At 44.9% G+C, this 24292-nt stretch overlaps 1 long non-coding RNA gene across 1 annotated transcript; it reads right to left on the reverse strand.

Annotated features, from left to right (window-relative positions):
• Nucleotides 1–13462: 13462 nt before the first annotated feature.
• On the reverse strand, nt 13463–14552 carry LOC130266229 (uncharacterized). The gene is made up of 3 exons (XR_008842784.1): nt 14427–14552; nt 14167–14241; nt 13463–13541 (listed from the first exon to the last, which is right to left on the reverse strand). It is a non-coding gene; the product is annotated as an uncharacterized LOC130266229 (long non-coding RNA).
• Nucleotides 14553–24292: the final 9740 nt, after the last annotated feature.

The raw sequence follows: 24292 nt of genomic DNA on the forward strand, positions 1-24292 counted from the left end.
TTTTTTTGGTTGTTAGTATTAAGCTTAACAATTCCACATACTGTCGATCTTTTACTTCCAAACTAATTTCCCCATCTTTTAATATTACTTTTGCTTCCAGCTGCTCTAGCAGATCCCTGCCCAATAGTGCAGATGGAGCTTTAGGCATATACAAAAATCTATGAATTCCCCACTGTTTTCCCAATTTATACTTTAATGGTTTACAAAAATATGCTTTTTCAGGTCGGCCAGTAGCCCTTTTGCATTTTCCTGTATTATTGCTACTAGTTTCTTTGTCCCTGGCTTACACCCCTCTTCCCAATTGCTGAAAACTCTCCATGTCTCATCTAGCAAAGTCTCCAAGTTCCGACTTGCTGGGCCCTGGATCTTCTGGAGCTTTCTCCTGACGTCACTTGTAGATTGCCCTAAAAACAAGTTTTCCAATTGTTGTATTTTCTCATCAGATTGAGAATCCAGGGTGGTGTGCTGACGCATTGCCTCTCACAACTGGTGTAGAAATTCAGAAGGAATTTGAGAGGAATTCTATTTAATAGCATAAAGGGCTGACCGGTTGTCAGGGTCCACACCACATGCGGAGTCCTGATAGGTTCTTTTAGGGATCTCAAAGCGCAAAAGACACAGCAGGGGACAAAATCAGTGTACTTTTGCAAAAATGCACCTTTATTTAGTGCCAACCAAATGCGATAGAGGGACAGGAAATAAAAGAGAGAGAGAGAGAGAGAGAGAGAGAGAGAGAAGGGGTTGGGATTATAGCTACCAAGACGGGCAGATGATCCTCGTGGAACCAGCCAATAGATGTCCGTTGCCGTCCGGGGAGATCTTGAGGGTCTTTAGTTTGAGGGTGTCTTTTATAGTCTTTTCCAAGGCGTCAGGCGACTGGCCAAAACCGGGGAAGATTTATGGACTGTTGTGTGTGGAGATCGTTGCTCCAAGAAACAGGTGGAAACAGGACGCTGTGCAAGTGGCCTGCGTAGGAGCAGCGCACCATGGCAAGCTCCAGGCACACCACCAGTCCTTGTGACCAGTTCTGCAGCAAGTAGCCTGCATAGGAGCAGCACACCATGGCCAGTTCATTGTTCTCACACCTGTGGGAGCAAACCGGCCCTGGTTGGAATGGGCACCACCTGAGAACAGTCACTTGGCATTCCTCTCATCCCTGGCCAGCACCTTTAAACTGCAGTTCTTTAGGCCTCAGGCGAGGGTCGTTGGGCAGAACAAACAAGAGGCTCTTAGATGGACTCTCACACCACCCTGTGACCAACAGCGTCCCTGAGAAACTCCATCAGCATGATGTTGAGACGTTGTAGCATCTTTAGGAGTCGTCATTGGTAGCATATCCCGGAAAACAGGGACAGAATAATTAGGGAAGAGGAAAGGAAAAAGGAAAGAAATAGACACAAAGATAATAAAGCAAAATAATCACAACAAATTGATTCAAAAACAATTCTTCAAACAAATCACAATTATATTAGCTAAAATAACTTTTAAACAATCAAAATTAAAACAAATCAATAAAATACCTTTCAAACAATTTAAAATTAAACCAAATCAATAAAATAATTTTCAATCAATTAAAAATTAAATCATTATTGATTATAACATATTTAACAAAATTGATTAAAGCAATTGTTTTTCTAAAACCATTTTCAAACAAAAAACTTTACATTATTAAAACTAATAATACCAATCATACAAACACGAAAATTTGAATGATTTTTTAAAATTCACTGCTACATTTTCTACAAACACTAAATTACAGGCAGTTCTAAAGCATGCACACCCTTTGCTCATATACCTTAGTAGTGTTTCAGGAGTCTCCTTGGATAACTTTCAAAGTTACAAACATTCTGTTTTATGTCTAAGCAAATATCTTGAGCTTTGATTGCATTACTTTCACAGATAAACCCTTGTTGTTCCCACACAATGTAAGTTTCCAAATTAATAGTTTGTCACTTTTCACCAATTTGATGGGCCCATTCTCTATGCTCAAAAGGATAGAGAATAGCTCCATCATGATTCAGCCCTAATGCAATGGGAGGGAATATTGAATGTACTGAAGCATTACATATGGTCAGTGCAAAGGCTGTGCTTATGCTGGGATAGTAGTTTCACCAGGATTGGAATTCTTTTTCAAAATCATTAGCATTGTCCCAAATTATTCTCCGAATTTCAGTAGGAAAAGTGGTTTCCTCCAGTTCTCGTATAATTGAGGCAGCAACTGATTGTATCCACAATTGAACCTGGATACAGCAGAGAGCTAAAGAAATGTTAACCAATTTATTCATTAATACTTCTAAATCAATACTATTCAAAATTCTCAGTCTTGTTCCCACAACACTGGTTATGTCTCTTGTTTGTTTCTTGAAAGGATCCTCCTTTTGCAGCCAGGTTGCCCACCCCTAGAAAAGGTGAACAAGCTGGCAGAATTACTGAGGCATTGTTTGGCATTGGCAATTTGACTTGTTTAAAAGACCATGCTGAATTAAACAATATTTGTTGTTGGCCAGTTTTCCAAATTACCTAAGGTCCAATTTCAAAAATTTTCAGGCTCAGTATAACCGGTGGTTGGATAGCAAGTGTTACAAAATTAACATCAAGTTGCCCTCAGTATTTTATATTGTTTTTACCACACATAATTTCATAGGAAAATTGTACAACAGTTCAATTTTGATTTTTGAATCTTCACAAAATAAAACACAGCTGTAAGGTCCTGTGCTGTATACAAGTTTGAGGAGGGGTTCAGCAATTAATCTTCATGTTCCATGGTATTATTCTGTGAAAAGTAAACACAACAGAATCTGCCACAAAGAGGCAGGAGGTTAAAATGATGGAGCTATTCAGCATGTAATGCAGACTGGAATTCTCTTAACTTCCCAATAGTTTTCTGCCAAAAAAGGGAGCCACTCTGTACCTCCTTTAAACATAGGATAAGAGTCAGTGTAGTTGCAAACAAAGGAGGCACTCCACACTTCAAGCTGCAAAACACTCCAAACAACCATCAGCACCCCAACGCAAGAGCCACCCCATCCCCCAGCAATAATTTGTTCAGCAGAAGCATTAGTGAACAAAGAATTAGTGAACAAAGATTGGGGGTGAAAGCAGAGGCTACTTTAATTACCAAGGCAGGCTTGTCATAGCTGCTACCCAAGCTCTCAGATTCTCTTATTGCCAGATTTTTTACAGTTCCTTCTGTTACTGAGAAGATGTTACAGTACTGCTCGACTGGGGCTTACCACTTCCTAACTGAGGGTTTCTGGACCACCCCGTCTGGGGGGGCAGTCCCAGTAGTGGCTGTTTTCAAAAACTTCACTTCCTGAGAAGGTTTTTGAATTTTCTCTGAGGCAATTTGCGAGTTAGGGCTTTCCAAATGGGAGATTATTTTTTGTTGGGTATCCCCCATTACTTCTATTTCATCTCCTCCCACAAGGGTATCATCAATATATTGATAAACAGCCCCATTGTCAGGTTTGGGTTTTTGGATTGGCCATACAGGGAAGTTTCGCAAGTCCTGTATAACCGGTTTGGTCCCTTCTTTGGCACCAGAGGGAAGAGGGTATTGTTTTACATTTACAGGTAATTGCATAGGTGATTTATAGTCAACAGTGAGTTTTATTTCATGTATGATTTGCAAGCAAGCAGCTTTGTGAATGTTTTCTAGGAGTTGGTCGGGGGTACCAACTAAAGCTACAAGGTCTCCCCTTTCCAAAGGGTTTAGTCCCCCTGCCCAAAAAACAGCGTGCTGAGTTGGAGACCATAAGTTAAATTTGTCACCCATTGTTAAGGGAGCTCCAAGGCCCCAGTGCCCACTAGCTTCTTGTTCTGATGATTCAGTAGCAGTCTACAGGATTTTTGTAGTGGTTATTTGTGGGTTAAAATTCTCATCATTGATAAAACTGCATTCTGTTTTAACCAAAGGTCTCAAGCTAGGGCAGCAATATTCTCCATTATTTTTCATCAGAGTTACTTCATTTTGAGGATATATTTGATTAGTTTCTTTCTTTTCTGTTTCTTTAGGTAAATCAGTGTGTTTTAAAGTGTTGGTGTGTTCTTATCTTAGGGCAGCTCTTAAAGAATGATTCTCATCTCTTAAAGAATGAATCTCATCTCTCAAAGCATGATTCTCATTCCTTTCTTCATCTAATTGTTCTTGCAAAGTTTCTACGTGATTTGCTTCCTGCTCTAATTGTTTTTGCAAAGTTTCTATGTGCTTTGCTTCCTGCTCTAATTGTTCTTGCAAGGCCTCTACCAAGTCTTGCAAAGAGTCTATATCTGCCCTCTCTTCACTCACTCGTCTGAAATGAGCTTGCACAGCTGCTGAGAGACAAGCACCTAGTACTGTGCAAAGTATGGTTTTATTATTCTTGATCAGTTTGAATTTTGTTTCATGTTGCAAAGAATGTATCCTATCAATCACATTTTCTAAATTAAACCAGTTACTGTATCTTCTCCCCCTTGGGAGGGTCTGGTATTACATTTAGCTAGCAAAGCATAAAAAGCATTTTTATCTTCTTCAGACATTTTTACGAAGGGACTAAAACCACTCTCAGGGAGGCACACTTAAAATTACACAAAAAGCTCAGCTAAAACTATGTTTCCCTTCTCATCCCTGGAGCGGGTGAAGAGACCACACTACTTGGGAGGTACTACCTTAGTTACAAAAACAGCCTGTCTCTTCACGATCCCAAGTAGTCAATAACAAAACAACAAACACCCAGCCTTTCGCTGAGGACAATCCCCTTTCTTCCCTGTCTGGGTTAGGGGATCAAAACAACAAACACCCAGCCTTTAGCTGAGGACAATCCCCTTTCTTCCCTGTCTGGATTAGGGGACCAAAAACTGCCTGGGAGGTTCTCTCCTCAACTACAACAAGCAGGTCAACAACACATACACTACAAAAAACTCAAGTCCCATCTTTTGCACAGTTGAGATCCTCTACAAAAAATTCTCCGATAACTGAAATGGAGTTGATTCTCAACCTGGGTCTGTGTGCAGATTGCGGGAAGAACCCATTACCACCTCCCTTGCTTTCCAACACTGTTCAGTCCTTATGGTACTAACAGGCTAGGTGTGGCTGAAATGGCACAGGTCTTCCCCTGGTACAAAGTGCACAGAAAACCCCCAACTCCTCCAGTATCAGGGAATCCTGTCCGTGACGCCAATTAAATGTCAGGGTCCACACCACATGCGGAGTCCTGATGGGTTCTTTTAGGGATCTCAAAGCGCAAAAGACACAGCAGGGGACAAAACCAGTTTATTTTGCAAAAGATGCACTTTTATTTAGTGCCAATAAAATGCGATAGAGGGACAGGAAATAAAAGAGAGAGAGAGAGAGAGGGAGAGAGAGAGAAAAGGGGTTGGGATTATAGCTACCAAGACGGGCAGATGATCCTCGTGGAACCAGCCAATAGATGTCCGTTGCCGTCCGGGGAGATCTTGAGGGTCTTTAGTTTGAGGGTGTCTTTTATAGTCTTTTCCAAGGCGTCGGGCGACTGGCCAAAAGGTGGGAAGATTTATGGACTATTGTATGTGGAGATCGTTGCTCCAAGAAACAGGTGGAAACAGGACGCTGTGCAAGTGGCCTGCGTAGGAGCAGCGCACCATGGCAAGCTCCAGGCACACCACCAGTCCTTGTGACCAGTTCTGCAGCAAGTAGCCTGCATAGGAGCAGCACACCATGGTCAGTTCATTGTTCTCACACCTGTGGGAGCAAACCGGCCCTGGTTGGAATGGGCACCACCTGAGAACAGTCACTTGGCATTCCTCTCATCCCTGGCCAGCACCTTTAAACTGCAGTTCTTTAGGCCTCAGGCGAGGGCAGAACAAACGAGAGGCTTTTAGATGGACTCTTTTACCAGTTTATAGTTCTAGGAATTGCTCTTTCTAGTCCCTTTTTTATCAATTCCTTATATTTTAGGTTAGCTGTGCTCTTCCCTCTGGCCTATTAGCATTCCAACCCGGCTCCTGAAGGGGAAATACATCCTTAACATCATCCTGTGTTATTCTACAAACATCCTCAGCCAGATCTTTAGCCACCTTTAAAATCATCTGCCTCTCTGATTCTGTTAAGGAATCAAGTAGTATCTGAATGTCAGTCTAATCAGGCCTAATCACTAACCCAGTTAGTGGGTTACAGTCACAGCCCTCTCTTGGACAGGGAAATTCCTTTTTCCTGGGATCCCCCTCCCTGAACCTTCTATTCCTTGGCATATAACTTTATCACCAAAGGAAAGGGGAACGGATAAAAGCAACTAAAAAACTAAAGAGTTAACAGTGAAAAACAATGAACCAAATCACTTAAAATGACTCAAAAAACCCACACATATTACGACCAAACACTCTTAAACAGTTCACTTATAAAACTTTAACGGTGAAAACCAATAAACCAAATCCCTTAAAATAACTGTAAGGGACACACATATTACAACCAAACACTTTTAAACAGTTCACTCACAAAACAACAAATTCATTCTCTCCCCCGTTAGTTACTAATCATAGGTATCAAACCTCTCTCTTTATACCTAGGGTTAAAATTCACAAAGCTATGCCAAGAATCGATCAAACTTTGGCCAAAACACAATTTCTCTGTGGCGGGGGAGGATAGCAGCTCTGGGCTCATGTCGCTGCCTCACCCCTCTGCACTTAGAAACTAACCACGCTTAGTCAAAACACCACCTTTCACACTAACAATTTTAAAGCTTCACAAACAACTAGACCGGACTGCCGCTATCCCCCACTGCAGGGCAAGAGCTCCTGGTGCTGTTACCAGCCCCACCTGGAACACAAACCAAAACCAAATTCCGCAGAAACTTACAAACAAATCCACTTTAGGCTTTTTCACTGTGCGCTCGACATCTCGCAGTGTCTTACCAGTTTGCCTCTCTTACAGGTACCTGTCTATAATTTTTAAACATACCTTTTAGTCCATATCTGGAGCCGTTCTAGTTCTGCTCCCCGGGGTGCCAGTGAGGAAAAGGAGCCCTCTTCCTAGGAAGATCCCAGGTGGGTGCCCTAGAGGGGTCCCGAACCCCGCTGGCCCTCGGCCAGAGAGAACAGGGTCCCACTAGAGTCGCCAACTGAATTACCAAAATATGAGTATTGGTCTAATACGGATACTCAACTGTGACGGACAGAAGATTCTCTAACAGTTTAAAGTTAGAAAGTGTGTGTTTATTCAGGGCTGGGCAGCAGCGTGAGGTAATGCTTTAATATGCATTGCAAAATCACAGGTGATCACAGAGTCTATTTATTCGCAAAGGATTCAAACAAATACATATTCATAATAACAGCCCCTCCCATCCCCTGCTTCCTATGATAATTAGCTAGAATAGCTATTAAGCATGTGTGATTGACTTCTTAAATTAAGTCTGGGGTCATTTTTGTGGGGAGGGGTCTTAAAAGGAGGAAGTAAGGCAAGTCTTCCTCACCCTAAACTCTTGACTTTTTCTATCACTGACAATACAGATGATTTCTGGGGATAGTCCAGTTTTCCAAAGAATGGGTTTCTGGTTGCATTGTCTATGTTCCTTTGGATCTGCTCACTAGTTTCGTCTTTTCCCAGTGTAAGCGCAGCTGAGCAAACATGAAATGACAGACAATCAATTATTTAAGTTTCAGATAACTACTCCCTTCTAACTTTTAATTGTTTTCAGCAAAGTAAATAAAATGCTAATTTTCTAAGATTAGTGTTTCATAACCAAAATGGCTTTGCACTTTGGTAGCACCCAGGGACAAAGTGAACGGTACTGTAAATAATGAAACGTTGCAATGAAACATTTTTACTTCAAAGCACCTCGTTTGTTGTGTGTCTGGAGCATACTGTGCTGGGAAACATTAGAGCCTCGAGTATTTTTTGGTGTCTGCAGTGAATATTTGTCAACACAGAGAGAATCCTGCATTACCGCCATGGGCTGCACCTCCTCACAGGGATGTGGTTACCCTTGTGGCTTGTTACCTTGTGTCCTCTCTGGGACCAGATGGATGTCCTGGCTAACAAAAAACCTGAGTTTTCTACCAAATGGCCGCGACTGTCAAACCAGGTAGCCTGGCAGTGCAGGTTGCCAGCTGATCCATTTCTCCTCTTGGTGGAAAATTGTGACACCCGTGGGTGCAGCCTGTGGGTGCCTCACGTGCCTGGACCACACTGACCACAGCACCTGCCAGGTACAAAAGGGGGAAGTGTTCAGCAGGGAAATCAGCTCTGGGATTCTCTGCCATGTGGGAAGAGCTGGAATTCACACTGTACTAGCTCTGAGCAGGATCCTAAACCAGGCATCTCATTTGTATTTCAATGCACAGCCCCGCCCCAGCACTCATGTTCACGGCTCTGGAGGTGTATCCCTAAGGACTGGCAAGGAAACTGCAAAGCAGCCTTACAAGGAACAGCCCTGTTCCCAGAACACTGGTGTCCCACATTGTTAATCTTGGATGGCACCACAGCTAAATAGATTTTGTACAGAACTGCTTTTAGAATTGCTATTGCTGGAAATGTGCTAATGACGACACAGTATAACAAGAAATAAAAATACAAGATTACTGTGGTGACAAACTGCCTGCACATAAGGCTGTTGTGATTTAACATCTGTCCTGGCAAGGGGATGTAAGTTGTTAGTTGAAAAAAATTTCAACATGGCATCAACATAACTAATAATTATGCCAGTCAATTATAATAATAATAAAAAAATACAAATTCCATATGAGCACCCCTGACTCAATGTAATTAAAGACCTAAGTCAAACAATTAAAAAAAACCAAAACTCTCCATGCTTCAAACAACTGTTAAAAAGCACCTTCAGTAATTACAATTTGTACCTTTTAACTGCAAATATATTACCATAACAATCTTAACAAATGCACAATTCATGTTATAAAAAGTCAAATAAAAAAGAGCTCTCACCAAATTTTAAAAATCCTATGCCAAAAGTCCACATGCAAGCCTCACATTTAAAAGAATTAACAAAAAAAGTTCCTCGTGATAAATATCAAGATCAAACAATGCCCAGCCTCGAGATGTACTCTCAAATATCAAAAATACAACTCAAAACGATTATACAAATCCAACCTTCTAAAGTTCCAAAAAGCATATCTACAAAAGTAAAACAGAAAGTATCTTAAGTCATTCGCTTTCATAAATCACCTAACTCAAGCAATAAAAAACCAATGCAGTAATGAAACAGCACATCCCCATCTACTTCAAAGCTTAGCTTTTGCAAATACCAATAAAAAATACAAACACATAATTAGTACCTTGTCTGATCCACAGCCAACCCTGCCTCAAATAATAAAGACATACAGCAGAATAAGTCGTCACAACATGTCACAACAATCCAAACAAACACCTTAAAAAAACAATTCAGAAAACTTCCAGAAACTCCAAATCAAAACTAAAAACCCCCACAACTCTTCATGTAACTCCACTTGGGTGTTTTTGGGTTAGGGGTTAGTTGTACTACTTAATTAGTGGCTTGGTTTTTTTGTCTTCAGTTAGAGTCAGGATGGAAACACGAAGGAGATTAATTTTTCGTTTGGACTTAGTTGTTTATTAAATCTTATCTAAAGTATAGAGAGTTCTGTAACACTTCCAGCTGCTAGTTAAAAGTAAGCAAAATGGAGATTAATCTAGTTAGTTACAAAGTCTTTTAAAGGCTAACTATCCAATTAAGAACACCTATATTGTTTATACTTTTGACCTAATAACCAAACACCAGTGACCTGCACTGAGGGATTTTCTATCTAACTATAAACTACTATTTGAAAGCATGAAAAAGAAGAAAAATGGAGGAAAGAAATAACACCTAAGAACTTCCATCTTGTCCCATACCTATTACTATATTCTAAAAACCCTAAATTCCAAACCCTTCACCATGTGTCACCACAGACTTCTAACTACACACCCATGACTTTAATTTTATTACACAAATTTGGAAGACTTTTCAAAAGTCAAAAATAGTATTCCCCTAAGAGTCAGAAAGAGTGTCAGAAAGCACAAAAAGTGCAAAACTTCCAACAAGGGGACAGTGATGACAAAGGAATGTCCCCCGCACTCCATGCTGAAGAACAGAGCAGCCGCACAGTGACAGGAGGCCCTACCCCCACACCTTGTTTATTTATGTTCAAAGGGATTGGGATCCATTTAGTGATACTTTCCCAGCCTCAAATACTATTTAATACTCCTCTTTCCCAGCAGAATCTCATTCCTAATAGGGCCATGCTGGCAGCAAAACTCTTTGGATTCGACATCCTGCTAAAATACTCAGCTAAGAAGAGAAAATTTTAGAAGGCAAGCATATTTGCATATTTTAAAATATAAACCAAATACATGCATGCACTCCTATCAGAAAGACTGCAGACTTCCTTCCTGTTTGAACACTGGCTGGGAAAATGACTTCAACTAGAAACCCCTGCCACAGAGGGATGCAGCCCTGCAGAAAACTGAGCTTTTTGTGTGCAGTTACTTAAAATCAGGGTGCCTCCTATGTCCTGGCTGCAAGCTCTGTTCCCTTACCTCCACTTGCAGCAACATTTCCATTGTGGAAATGTTGGAGTTGGAAACAAGCTGCAGGAAACCACTGACTACAGGGTTTCCCAGCCAAATTCCCCAATTTCCAGCCCCAACCTAATTCCCCAGAGCAGGATGGGAACAAGAAGCAGCACTTGGTTTGCTGGGTCTGCAGCAAGATCCCTTGTGATGGGACTGTGGCTCCCACAGCAAATGACACTGAAATTTGTTTCACAAACAAGTTGTCAATAGGTGATAGAAATTGACATTCAAGCCCATTCAAGCTTAATTCGAACAAATTACTGGGAAATTCTTAACTCTAAATTGTTCTCACAGTCAAATGAGTCTTTCTGTGCTTATTTAGATTGAAACTGTTCTTGGAAGTATTTTTGGTATCACTGAAGTGCAGAGTTTTGCAAATCCAAGTACTCTGTTCCAGATACTCCACTTAATTTTTTTTTTTTTTTTTTCTGGCTGCTTTTGCCACATCTGTATTTGTTTTCTAAAGCTTTGCACGTTTCCTCTACTGGAACTGGTAGCAAATAAAGCACAGCCAGCCAGGAGATGAAAACTTGTGTTTGTAATTCCTCCCTGGCTCAGTCTGTGGGGCTGGTGTTGCTGCCACTTTGTGGCATTTTAATGCCACTGTGCTCTAAGCAGGCAACTGTGCAGCTCTGGCTGTTCTGGGAGTGGCAGAAATGTCACTGCATGTCTGTGTGCTGATTCACACCCACTGGTCACTGGTTTTGAGCAGAAGGTCAATTACTGTCCTTAATTAAAGCTTTCCTCACTCATAGAAGGTCAAAGCTGGCAGACAAAATGAACAGGTTAGAAAGTCATCTCATTCATGTCCTAAAATAGGCCCAAGTGAAACCAATGAGCATCTTTCCTAACCCTTTGCAGGCCCCTGACCTGGCTTGAGGTTGAAATACAGTGGATTTTTAAAAATTTTCTATTATTTCATAGAATGGCTTGGGTTGAAAGAGACATTAAAGATAGTTTAGTTCCAACCCTCCTGCTATGGGCAGGCATAACTCCAGGGACAAGGAGTGAAAAAAAGGTTTGATAGGTAAAATGGGGAGGGGGAGCATGGACCTTCCTTCCATCCATTAGGGCAGCTTATCCTGAAATAATAAAGTGAACATTAATAAAGTGAACATAAAAGGCCAGGCCCTTGAAGATGCAGGAAGACCCAGCCATGATCCCAGTGGTCCTGCAGGGCCAGAAGGCAGAATGACTCCAGGCAGGAGCCCTTTCTACAGAAACCCTTTTGGAAATGCACGAGTGTTGCTGGTATTTATTTGCTGCTCATTTTCTTGAGCCTCAAACACACAAACAGGTGTTTTACAAACAGCTAAATGTTAGACCTGTTTATTCACCATGAAATGATGTGGGAAAAAAAGATAATTCTTTCTTGTAAGTCCAGTTATTTTGGGATCCCATCCTTCTCTCCACACTCACACAGGTCTGTCAGAGACAGGGAAGGATGTGACAGCAGCAGAGGGCTAAGCAGGCACACACTGGGGGAGGATGGCAGGAGGCTGCTGGCACACCACAGGAAATCTTTGGGTAGGCAAGGCTGTCAACTCACTGGACTAGCATGGTGATAAATGAAGATTCCAGAATCAATCACTGATATCAAACATCCATGTTTTATTGACTATTTTATGACCATTACAAATAAACTTACTTTCATATTGCAATACAGTTGATTGTGGGGGAATAGGGGGAATACAATTGTAGAAAGGAAGCTGCTCAGCTGTGTTTGAGGCATAAAGAAACTACTTGTACAAATAAAACTTTTTGTTTAACAGTTTTTTGAACTTGACTCTAAACATCTTCTATAAATAACATTGCTCCAAAGCCCATCAAATTCAACTAAAAGGTGACTGCAGAACTTGAAGGGATTTGGGGTTGTTTTTTTCACAGAAGCATGACTTCTCTGAAAAAAAAATAACCCCTTGAGCCATACTGCAAGCTTAATTTCCAGGAAATCTCTGGGAAGAGAAGGGTGTCAACTGAACACACCAATGCTGTGGATGCTGCCTCCACTGTCAGTGTGGCAAGGGAAAAGTGCTTGCAAACAGCTCATTATTGCCTTTTGGGTCCCCTTGACAGGTTTCTAAGTCTTTGGGCCCATCCTAGAGTGTGGCTTCCTGCGGGAGAGGGAGCCCAAGTCCTCTCCCACTGGAAGGACACCCTACTTTGGTACCAAGTTCTGCTCCTGGACACTCACTGAGACCACCAGTGCTTTCAGGCACATACCCACATGCAAAATGTGCCTCATGTTCTACATTCAGCCCCTTAATCTCTCCTTTATCAGAAGGGATTCCTCTCCCTGGAAGCTCTCAGACTCACAACAATGCCCAAACAATCCCAGATCCACTGCAGTTTCCCACCCTCACCAATCCAAATCCCAAAAAGCAGCCCAAGTAGGAATCCTCCCTGTGAGCCCCATCCCTCCAGCACAGGAGACAGGTAGAGCTGTTTCCAGCCACTCCTTGGGTGTCATTTTGCCACCCAAATTTAGATCTGACAAGGCTGAAACTGAGCAAGACCCTCAGTAACAATCTGAGTGCAGATTTCTTGTCAGCAATAGGTGTGAATATTGTCCTGTTAGTTATTCATAATAGTTATTGATAATATTCAACATTTATAGACCATCAGCAGATGGAGTCATTCAGAAAATTCATTGTACTTGATCATTTTAAAGGCAGGTACCACCCCCCATCTCTTCTTTTGCAATGCAGAAAAGCATTGCCCTCAAAAACCACAAAGTTTTCCCAAGGTTAACTAAAAGAACTTAAAACTGTATTTAAAACAAACAAACAAAAATATGCAGGTGCTTTGCATTGAACAGAAAGAAACTTTACAAAACAGAACTGTTTCTAAGGCTCCAACAGAACAGAGAACATGGAACTATTCACATCCTGGAGACCCAGTTAAGGCCCTTGGGTTCCAGTCACAGTCACTGTAAATTCTGTCTCATTCAGTGCATGAGGTCAGGCCATCTGGTCACATCTCCTGGTTTGTGCAGCAGAAATCTCTGGAAAAAAAGGAGGGAGAGAGAAAACATTTGCTTGGATCCATCCAACAGGCACATCTGGCAGAAGACAGTCAGTGACTGGACTCACTTTACTCAAAGAGGACCTGCAAAGCTTTTTGACTTTCAGCAGCTGCCTCTTTATGGAGAGGATTTTTACAGCCTCCCAGCCCTTCTGCCAGGCCCATCCTGATTATTTTCTTTTGCAAGTTTGCCAGCAGATCATGGCAATGCATTCCTTTGCCCAAAGAGCCCCACAAAACTTGATGTTTTATGGAAAATGACACTACAAAGGCCCCATGGGATGGCAGGTTACAGCTTCAGAGCATTCCCCACTGCTTGCACCACAAGACAACACAACATTTGCAATGACTAAACTGTACAACCAAAAACATACCAGCAACTACAGGAATTCCTTTTGGCAAATACTGGTCACAAGCCCAGCAAGGAGTCAAAAATTCAAGTGCAGCCCAGCTGTAGCCAAGCTGCAGGTGCTGCCCTGATGGGGCAGCTCTCCCTCTCCCTTTGCTCCCAAAATGAGGAATGAGGAAGCAGAAACTGGGGTGGCTGCAGGGCCAGCCCTGTTTGGTGTCTTCAGAAACCCCAGGCAGAGCTGTGAAACAAACACTGTTCAAACTTCACAGTCTTCTTGTCTTGTCTTCATTTGGCAGAGAAGTTGCTGGGAAAGGATCCTTCTCATCCCCTGCAGATCCATGACAGAGAGAAAGCTGGTCAGAGAGAGGTGCCTAAGGCAACTCCAATATCCTAAATTTCCAGAGAAAATGTTCATTTGTCCCAGGCATAGTCTATGCTCCCCTTCTGGCCTTCCTCCCCAGCAATCCCTCCAACAATGGCAATGGAACCTTGGCTCCTCACTTGGCAACTCACAATGGTTTGGAACCATTAAACTTCTCCCAAGCACAGAGAAATTCAGCAGCAGGTTCCTTTCTCAGTGGCTGAGAGAGCAGTGAGGGCTGGATGGAGGAAAATTATCAGGGAAAAATGAGCTGTTAGAAGGCAGCAAAAACAGTGTGCAGCCCCACCCTTTCCCAAATATCCCAAATCCCACACCCCAAGCCGACAGTAAACAGCCAAGTTTTAACAAACAGCCAGTAAAACCCAATCTTATAACCCAGAAATGCAAAGCTGCAAGGCTTATCAACAATTTTGTAAGCAAGCTGTAAAACTTGAAGCTTAGATTGCAGCCACACCCAGAGGTTTGCTGTTTCTTATTTTTAACCAAACCACCCTTTCTGTTTATGAACACACTCCTTTTCACACCAATCTTGTATTTGCAAGTTGCCTACAATCAGAAACAGTTACTTATCTGAGAGGATGTTTGTGAGAGAATCTCACAGCAGGTGTGGGTTGCAGGAATCCTCCAGCCAACTCTCCTGGATACCCACGTTGATGTTCTGGGATTGTTCCTTGTCATCTTCCTCCACTTTCCCGTGCTTGGCAAACAAAGGATCCTGGCTCCTGGCAGGGTTATCCATGGCAGGCAGATCCTGGTTCCTGCAGGGTTATCCATGGCAGGCAGACCCTGGTTCCTGCAGGGTTATCCATGGCAGGCAGGTCCAGGTTGTCAGTCTCAGTTGTGAGTCTGTTTTGGGTAGTCATGGTCGAGTTTGGTGCACATTGTGCAGCAGTCATGGCCAGAAGTGGTGGCAGCACCACATTTTTCCTCTCAGTTTGGAATGAAGCTTCTGATGATCTGGACAAGAGAAGGAAATTCATGAATATGATGCACATATAATGTTCTTAAAAACTTGGCTATATCCTGTACCAATTGTTGCCAGTGTCTCAACTAGACAACACTTCCAAAGCTGAGAGGCTTCAAGTGAGAGAGACTTTTAGTTGGCAGAGATTTTAATATTCAATAACACAGCAGCCTAGCAGATTTCTGATCATCTGAAATCAGGATGACCAGGGAACTGTGGCAGCAACAGGAGCCCCAAATAGCTCTCAACCTTGATTCCCCACTGCTCATTTCCACCATTTTTAGTCAGCTTCTCAAAGTTTCCAATAACACACCAAACAGCGAATCCCAGCTGAAGGACTGGAGAGGAGGAAATGAAGTTAAACGCAGTGAGCAGGCTCAGATGTAGGGCTGCACCTCTTGCCTGGCTCTGCTGTCCATGGGACAGTCCTCTCCCCTCTTTCAGCACCTCTCCCATGTTTTGGTCCCTACTCCAGTTGCTCTGCCTTGGCATAGCTAATGCTGCACAGGGGATGATTTGACACAGAGCACAGCACCTGATCCAGAGCCCTCTCAGCCCAAAAACACCTCCTACCCCTCCCACTCCAAAAGCCAGCACATGACTAAGGCAGCTGCTCATTTTCCCTGAGGAAAAGGGAGGAAGGAACTCCAGAATTAAAGCTTTTCCATTCCTACTGTGCTGCAATTGGAACATCCCTTCCCCCAGCCAAACACCAGCCCCATCACCTCTGAGCTTCCAGAGGATGTCAGAAGGGAAAGGCTCCCTACCCTCACCCACCTACACCTGCAGAGCTGCTTTCTGCACTGGAAAGGCCAATCTGCAGCAGTTGAAGTTGCAGAAGGCACATAAAATTAGGAGCAAACAATTGTCTGGACAGAGGACACAGTTCTTCATCTTACCCTTCTGAAGAGAGACTTAGATTTACACATCCCATCACTGCATACTCACTTCAGTTTACTGGAGTCTTTGTTTGCTGAAGGTGAAGGTTTTTGGGGATTGTTTTCCTCACTCCTTTTTCTTCCTGGGAGTATCCCCCTTGTCTTCTCTCTAACAGGAAAAAAGTAAAAAAGAGGAAAAAGCATCAGACCAGTAGAGCTCAGTTTGACAGATTCTGGTTGAAAACAGGAAAAATAACACACTGGAGCTACCTTTAGAGGAGAAGGATCATGGCTCTAGTGCCAACCTGTGAAGGGAATCTCCATATGGGTTTTTCAAACACCACCTTGGTCATTGCCCAAACCCACCTCCCCCTGCCCCTCTCACCTTCTTCTTTCTAGGGGACTCCTCAGGACTCTTCATTTCTTTTCTCTTCAAGTCTGGAGGTGAGGGCACTTTCTCTTTGTGCAAATCCCCAGACCTGTGGCCATTGGGGCTGAGAACATCACGTTCCTGAGCATCTCCTGGGAGCTCAGGGTCCAGAAAGTCTTTGGTGCTGGCCTGGGGGGAGCCCTTGTCCTTTCTCTCCTCAGAGGGCTCCTGAAGTGCCAGCTTTGGGTCTTCACTCTCAGTGGTTTTTGGCTTCTCCACCTCTTTGGCTTCCAGCTGATCCTTGCAGGACTGCTCTGTGACTCCCATAGGACCAGGCTCGCTCTCGCCCTTCCGCACTCGTTTGGATTTGTCGTGCTCCAGGGGCTCTCCAGGCCTTTTGGTAGCCACAGACTCCTTGGGCATGGCCCCCTTGGTGAGCCCAGGGGGCTCCTGGCAGCTCTGCTTGGTCTGAGGAGTTTGTTGAGGGGCCTGGTCCACCTGGCCACTGCTCTTCTGGGAATGCTTTGCCAGGGGGGCAGAGCTCTTGTGACAGTCCTTGGCCACTTGGCCACAGCTTTTGTGAGAAGTCTTTTGCTCTTGGCCAAAGCTCTTCTCTGAAACCTTGGCACCTTGGACAGAGCTGGTGTGAAATTCCTTGGTCACATTGCCAGAGCTCTTGGGAAAATGCTCGGCCACTTGGCCCCAGCTCTTCTGAGAGTCCTTCACTGCTTGGCCAGAGCTCCTGTGGGAATCCTTTGTTACCTGGCCAGAGCTCTTGTGGGAATCCTTTGTTACCTGGCCAGAGCTCTTGTGCAAATCCTTGAACCTTTGGCCAGAGCTCTTGTGCAAATCCTTTGTTACCTGGCCAGAGCTTTTGTGCAAATCCTTTGTTACCTGGCCAGAGCTTTTCTGCAAATCATTTTTTACTTGGCCAGAGCTCTTGTGCAAATCCTTTGTTACCAGGCCAGAGCTCTTGTGCAAATCCTTGAGCCTTTGGCCAGAGCTTTTTTGAGACATCTTGGCTGGTTTGCCAGTGGTCTTCTGAGAACCCTTGGCCACTTGGTGACAGGTTTTTTGGGATTTCTTTGCCACGTGGCCCCAGCTCTTGTGAGGAGACTCCCTTGCCTTGGAGAGCTGCTGGCAGGAGCTGCTGCTGATGCCCTGCTCACGTCCATTCCCACAGGCAATTCCCCTGGGAGCCTCTCCTGGCCCTGCTCCTCGCTTTGCCTGGCTCAGCAGGTTGCCCAGCCACCACTTGTTATAAGCTGGTGGCTCAGGCTGCCAAAAAAAGAGAAAAGAAGGGTTCAAGACTGATGCCTTTATGGGCTGTTTCTGTCCTAGCACAGCTCAGCAGAGCCCAGGGACTCTTGCCCAGAGGTCACAAAGTCTGGGCTTAGACCACTGAAGAACTGACTCTAAACTATCAGGCCACTTGTACTAACTTGCTCCTTGAGCATTATGGATAGATATTTGCAGAATAAAAAGCCATAAACCAGCCTGTGGCAAATAGCTCAGAGTGAGAGGGTCACACAGATCAGTGCTTGCAGGACACAGCAGGCAGAATTTGGTAACGGCTGCTTCCCTCCAGAGGCACCACCCTGCAGGGCAGGGGCTGGGGGAGCCTCTCCATGGTCCCTGCACTCACCTTTTGTGCTGGCAGGTCCAGCACCCTGGGGAAGTTCCTCCTCACTGTCACTGGAGCTGCCCTCTCTGCCACAGGCTGGGGAGCTGGGGCTGTCCCTGGGGCTCCCTGAGCCCCAGCTGCTGGGCTGTGCTGCTGCCATCCTCTTCTGCTGGGGCTGGAGAGCTCTGCAAGCCCACAGGAGACACAATCAGACTGCAGCAGGGGGAATCCCTCACTTATCCCATTTACTTATCCCACTGGCATGGCAGCATCCAAAACCAAACCCAAACCCTGTGTTTGGGCACTGAGAGCAGAGGGGAGAAGGCCAGAGGAACACATTGCCATGCTCCAAAAATAAAGCACCAGCATAAAAAACCCTCCAGAAATATTCAAACCTCCAACTCACAGCCAGACAGACACAATTCCAGCAGGCTACAGAAATTTCATCTTCATCCCACTCTGCAACTATTAGCAGAGCTACACTATTAGCATATCAAGTGAGGTTTTTAGAAAGTCCACGTGAAATACCATATTTCTTTATTCTTAAATAAAAATATAATCATTGCAAAACTTCTTAGAAGTATTTTCCTTGGGCACAGGAGATTACTTTCAAATTTCACTGCTAGATTTACACAGGTTTTATAGCTGTAGCTTTGCTAGTCTTGCCAGGCTTCAAAACCGTATGTAGGAATCAGATTCAGCTGGTATCCCTTATTTCAGTCAAAGGCATTATTAGTAGGTGATAAGCACAAAGTGTGATAAGATGTTAAGCACCACAGATTAAAAGACTTTTTCCATCTGGTACATGAAGACTTGGGGGCTTTTTCTTCACTTTTGTTCTGGTTTTAAACACAGTCATTGTAATCATGACATGGTTTAGTGCACTGGTGTTGTTGGATTAACTGCAGGACTTGATCTTCAAGATATTTTCCAACCTAAATCATTTCATGAGTCCATCAAGAAATAATAATTTTTCTGTAGGTGAAAATTCCCTGCATTGAGGTTTTCTGAGAAAAATCTGACTGATAACCCAAATTTTTGTGCATTTCAGGTTCTTATAAGTAAGTGCCCAGCAGAGATGGGAGCAGGGTCTGGTTACTTACGATGTTCTTGGCTGAGAACTCTGCAATGTTTCTGAAGCTGCACCAGCCTGCTCTAGAAAGCAAAAATTAAAAGGCTGTCTTTATTTTCCTGACCTGTAGCATATTTTACCCTGTGGTCTCTGAGCACCAGATTCCTTTCTTCCAGGAGAGGTTTGCCCCTCAAAGATCATCATTCCATTCATCGCTCCAGATGGGAGTTTCCTAATAAAATACTGCTTGTCCTCTGCTGAACTGCTATCTTGAGTTCTAGGTAATGATTGTTTACAGTTCCTTAAGCCATTCCTAAATTCACTCCTGCTCAGCAAAGCAGAGGAAATCATGCTGTTTAATCAGTGTGAACACTTGTGAACCTCTGCCACATATAACACACAAAATTATCTGTCAGCACACAAAGAATTGAGTTTTCTTTGCATTTCTTCTTACCCTGCTTCTGTGCTGCAGATCCATCAGGTTGGGATTCCTAGAATTAAAAGACAAAATAGCTTAGCATGTTGCTTAACACTACATCTACTGACCTCAAAACTGTGTTAATGGCATATTAGGGACATGTGGCACTTTTGAATAAATATTTTTCAAACATTCTAAGTGCTGCCAAACAGCTGAGCTGGATTTCTGCTCAGCAGAAAGATCTCCTGTAATTTGTCAGAAGCCCTGGCAAAATTGGGCTGGTTTACCTTTGCCTCCAATGGAAGTTTGGAAGTCTCTGTTCTAGCAGGTGACTGAAGAGGTGACAGGAGAGGTGGCAGTGAGCTGCTCATTTCCTGGGAAGAGAGGGAGAGAAACAGCTCTCAAAATGTATTGTGTCCCCACCTATTTCCTTAATATATGCAAAACATAAGCAAACACAGAGATCTTCTTTTTAAGAGCACTTACCCTCAAAATTTCCTCAGTGGATGGCTCATCAATTTCAGTATTTATTTCCTGAAAAAGGAAGGAGGGAAACAGAAGGAGTTTGTTTGGGCTTTTTTTAGTAATTGGCAGGTTTGCTTACCAACAGCTCTAGAAATGTCTTGCAAGTGTATTAACAATAAAATAAGGATGAAAAAGGCCTGTCTGAAGGGGAGTTAATAATGGAGACCAGGAGGGGAGAGAGCAGAAACCACCACTGTCAACTCCTCTTCCTCTGAGATGTCTGTCTTCACTTTGGAAACTGGTAGTCAGGGAAAACTGTTTCCATTTCTAAACTACTGGTACTACTCCTCCTAATTATTATTATTATCCTTATTATCACTATTTTTCAATAGGTATGTGTCCTGGTTTGAAGGACAGGGGTTTGCCAAGAAAGGCAGAAAATTTTCCTTTTAAACAGAGACCCGAATTGCACTTCCCCCAAAATATTATAAACGTTTGAATCAAGGACTCTGAGGCAGAGATAAGGGGGTAGGAATAACAGCTCTTTTACTAATATATCCAACTGTACCAGCAGAAACAACAGCAGTTGTTAAAATTACTAACAAAACAGAACAGATAATTCGGTTCCAGTCCTTTCTTTAGCTGTGAGCACGCTCTCTCTCGGCAGGAGCGGAGGCGGGAAGGGGCGGCTGCGGCCGCGCCAGTCTCAGGGGGGAGCGGCTGGAGCGGGCAGCTCCTCGCTCACCGTTCGGGTTCTGGTGCTCAGCTGTGTCCGCAGAGACTGGAGGCTGGAGCAGGGCAGATGCAGGGCAGGTGATCGCAGAGGGTCTGGCTCTCTCCCCCGTTCAGCCACGTGGCATCCAAGACCGAGAGGATCCTCCACCCCGCCCCCGGAAACACAAGTCCCCTCCGGAAGCATGAGAGCCCCTCTCCAAGCCGATCCCACCTACCCCTTTTGTCCAGAGCCTGCAAAGATCCGCGGTGTACCCGGCAGCTCCATTGGCATGACAATGGGAAAAATTCTTTAAATTGACACAGCAATAGGAAAAACACTCAACCCCCAACATTATCCACCCCGAATTTTTTCCATGCCAACATGCTACAGCAAATTAAAACTTCTATATTATATACATACATGCAGTTACAGGCACAGTATCATAGATAGTTCACCCTAGAACAAGGTCTCCTTGGGGTATGCATCGTGTCTGTCCATCCTTTTGCATCACCCACCAAGTACAACCTGGTCCTTGAGCGAAAACCACCCCACGAACAGGATTGTCTTTGCTGGAGGGAGAGTTCACCCAAACAGGTTTTCCTAACATGCCTCTCAGGTGTACCACAGGGACCTTATCTCCATCTGCTGTTCCCAGGGGCTCAGATTGGGCAGGGCCTGCTCGGTTAGTGGAACCTCGGGTATTCACTAACCATGTGGCCTTTGGTAGATTGATCTCCCAGTTTTTGAAAGTCCCCCCACCAAGTGCCTTTAAGGTGGTTTTAAGCAGGCCATTGCACCGTTCGACTTTCCCAGCTGCTGGTGCATGGTAGGGAATATGATACACCCACTCAATGCCATGTTCTCTAGCCCAGGTGCTTATAAGGCTATTTTTGAAATGAGTCCCGTTGTCTGACTCAATTCTCTCAGGGGTACCATGCCTCCAGAGGACTTGTTTTTCCAGGCCCAAGATGGTGTTCCGAGCAGTGGCATGAGGCATAGGGTAGGTATCCAACCACCCGGTGGTGGCTTCCACCATGGTCAGCACATAGCGCTTGCCTTGGCGGGTCTGAGGCAGTGTGATATAGTCAATCTGCCAGGCCTCTCCGTACTTGTACTTGGACCACCGCCCCCCATACCAGAGGGGCTTCACCCGCTTGGCTTGCTTGATGGCAGCGCACGTGTCACAGTCGTAGATAACCTGGGAGATGCTGTCCATGGTTAGATCCACCCCTCGGTCTCGTGCCCACTTGTAGGTGGCATCTCTGCCCTGATGACCTGAGGCATCGTGGGCCCATCGAGCCAGGAACAATTCTCCCTTGTGTTCCCAATCTAAGTCTATCTTTGAGACCTCTATCTGTGCAGCCTGATCTACTTGCTCGTTATGGTGGTGTTCTTCATTAGCCCGACTCTTGGGAACATGAGCATCCACATGACGGACTGAGTGGCAATGTCTTTCCACTCATCAGCAGCCCAGACTGGTTTTCCTCTTTTTTTGCCAGTCAGCCTTTTTCCACCTCTCCAGCCACCCCCACAGAGCATTGGCTACCATCCAGGAGTCAGTGTAAAGGTAGAGCTTTGGCCATTTCTCTCTCTCAGCAATGTCCAAGGCCAGCTGAACAGCTTTGAGCTCAGCAAGTTGACTTGATCCACCTTCTCCTTCAGTAGCTTGTGCAACCTGTCGTGTGGGGCTCCATACAGCTGCTTTCCACTTCCGTTTCATCCCCACAATGCGACAGGAACGGTCGGTGAAAAGGGAGTAGCATTTTTCATCTGCTGGCAGTTGGTTGTACGGTGGGGCTTCTTCAGCCCGGATCACTTGTTCCTGCTCCTCTTCGTCAGCGAGACCAAAATCTTCACCTTCTGGCCAGTTTGTAATTATCTCCAAAATCCCAGGGCGATTTGGGTTGCCAATACGGGCGCGCTGCGTGATGAGGGCAATCCACTTGCTCCATGTGGCGTCGGTGGCGTGGTGGGTAGAGGGAACCTTTCCTTTGAACATCCACCCCAGCACTGGCAGTCGGGGTGCCAGGAGAAGCTGTGCTTCTGTGCCAATCACCTCTGAGGCAGCTTGAACTCCTTCATAGGCAGCCAGGATTTCCTTCTCTGTGGGAGTGTAATTGGCTTCAGACCCTTTGTAACTTCTGCTCCAGAATCCCAGGGGTCAGCCTCGGGTCTCACCAGGCACCTTCTGCCACAGGCTCCAGGACAGACCATGGTTCCCGGCTGCAGAGTAGAGCACATTCTTTACCTCTGGTCCCGTCCTGACTGGGCCAAGGGCCACTGCATGAGCGATCTCCTGCTTGATCTGGGCGAAGGCTTGCTGCTGCTCAGGGCCCCAGTGGAAATCGTTCTTCTTGCGGGTGACCAGGTAGAGAGGGCTCACAATCTGGCTGTACTCAGGGATGTGCATTCTCCAAAAGCCTATGGCACCTAGGAAAGCCTGTGTTTCCTTCTTGCTTGTTGGTGGAGATATTGCAGTGATCTTATTGATGATCTCAGTGGGGATCTGGTGCCGTCCATCTTGCCACTTCACTCCCAGGAACTGGATCTCTCGGGCAGGTCCTTTGACTTTGCTCTTTTTAATGGCAAAACCGGCTCCCAGCAAAATCTGGATGGTCTTCTCTCCCTTCTCAAATACCTCCAGTGCCGTGTTCCCCCACACAATGATGTCATCGATGTACTGCAAATGTTCTGGAGCCTCACCCTTTTCCAGTGCAGCCTGGATCAGTCTGTGGCAGATGGTGGGGCTGTGTTTCCACCCCTGGGGCAGTCGGTTCCAGGTGTACTACACTCCCCTCCAGGTGAAAGCAAACTGAGGCCTGCACTCTGCTGCCAAAGGAATGGAGAAAAACGCATTGGCGATGTCAATGGTGGCATACCACCTTGCTGCCTTGGACTCCAACTCGTACTGCAGCTCCAGCATGTCCGGCACGGCAGCGCTCAGCGGTGGAGTCACTTCATTCAAGGCACGATAGTCCACAGTTAGTCTCCATTCTCCATTAGATTTGTGCACAGGCCAGATGGGGCTGTTGAAGGGTGAGTGGGCTTTGCTGACCACCCCTTGGCTCTCCAGCTCACGGATCATCTTGTGGATGGGGATCACAGCATCTCGATTTGTCCGGTACTGCCGGCGGTGCACTGTCATGGTGGCAATTGGTACCTGTTGCTCTGTCACTTTCAGGAGCCCCACTGCAGATGTTTTTTCTGATAGTCCAGGCAAAGTGTTCAACTGCTTAATGCTCTCTGTTGCTACAGCAGCTATTCCAAAAGCCCACCTGAACCCCTTTGGGTCTTTGTAGTAGCCATTCCTGAGGAAGTCTATGCCTAGAATACGTGGAGCCCCTGGGCCAGTTACAATAGGATGTTTCTGCCATGCCTTCCCTGTCAGGCTAATCTCAGCTTCCAGCAAAGTATATTCCTGTGATCCCCCCGTCACCCCAACAATAGAAACAGGTACCTTCCCCACGTGTTCTGATGGTATCAGGGTGCAT

The sequence above is a fragment of the Oenanthe melanoleuca genome, unplaced genomic scaffold, assembly GCF_029582105.1.
Source record: "Oenanthe melanoleuca isolate GR-GAL-2019-014 unplaced genomic scaffold, OMel1.0 S001, whole genome shotgun sequence".
Classification (NCBI taxonomy): Eukaryota; Metazoa; Chordata; class Aves; order Passeriformes; family Muscicapidae; genus Oenanthe; species Oenanthe melanoleuca.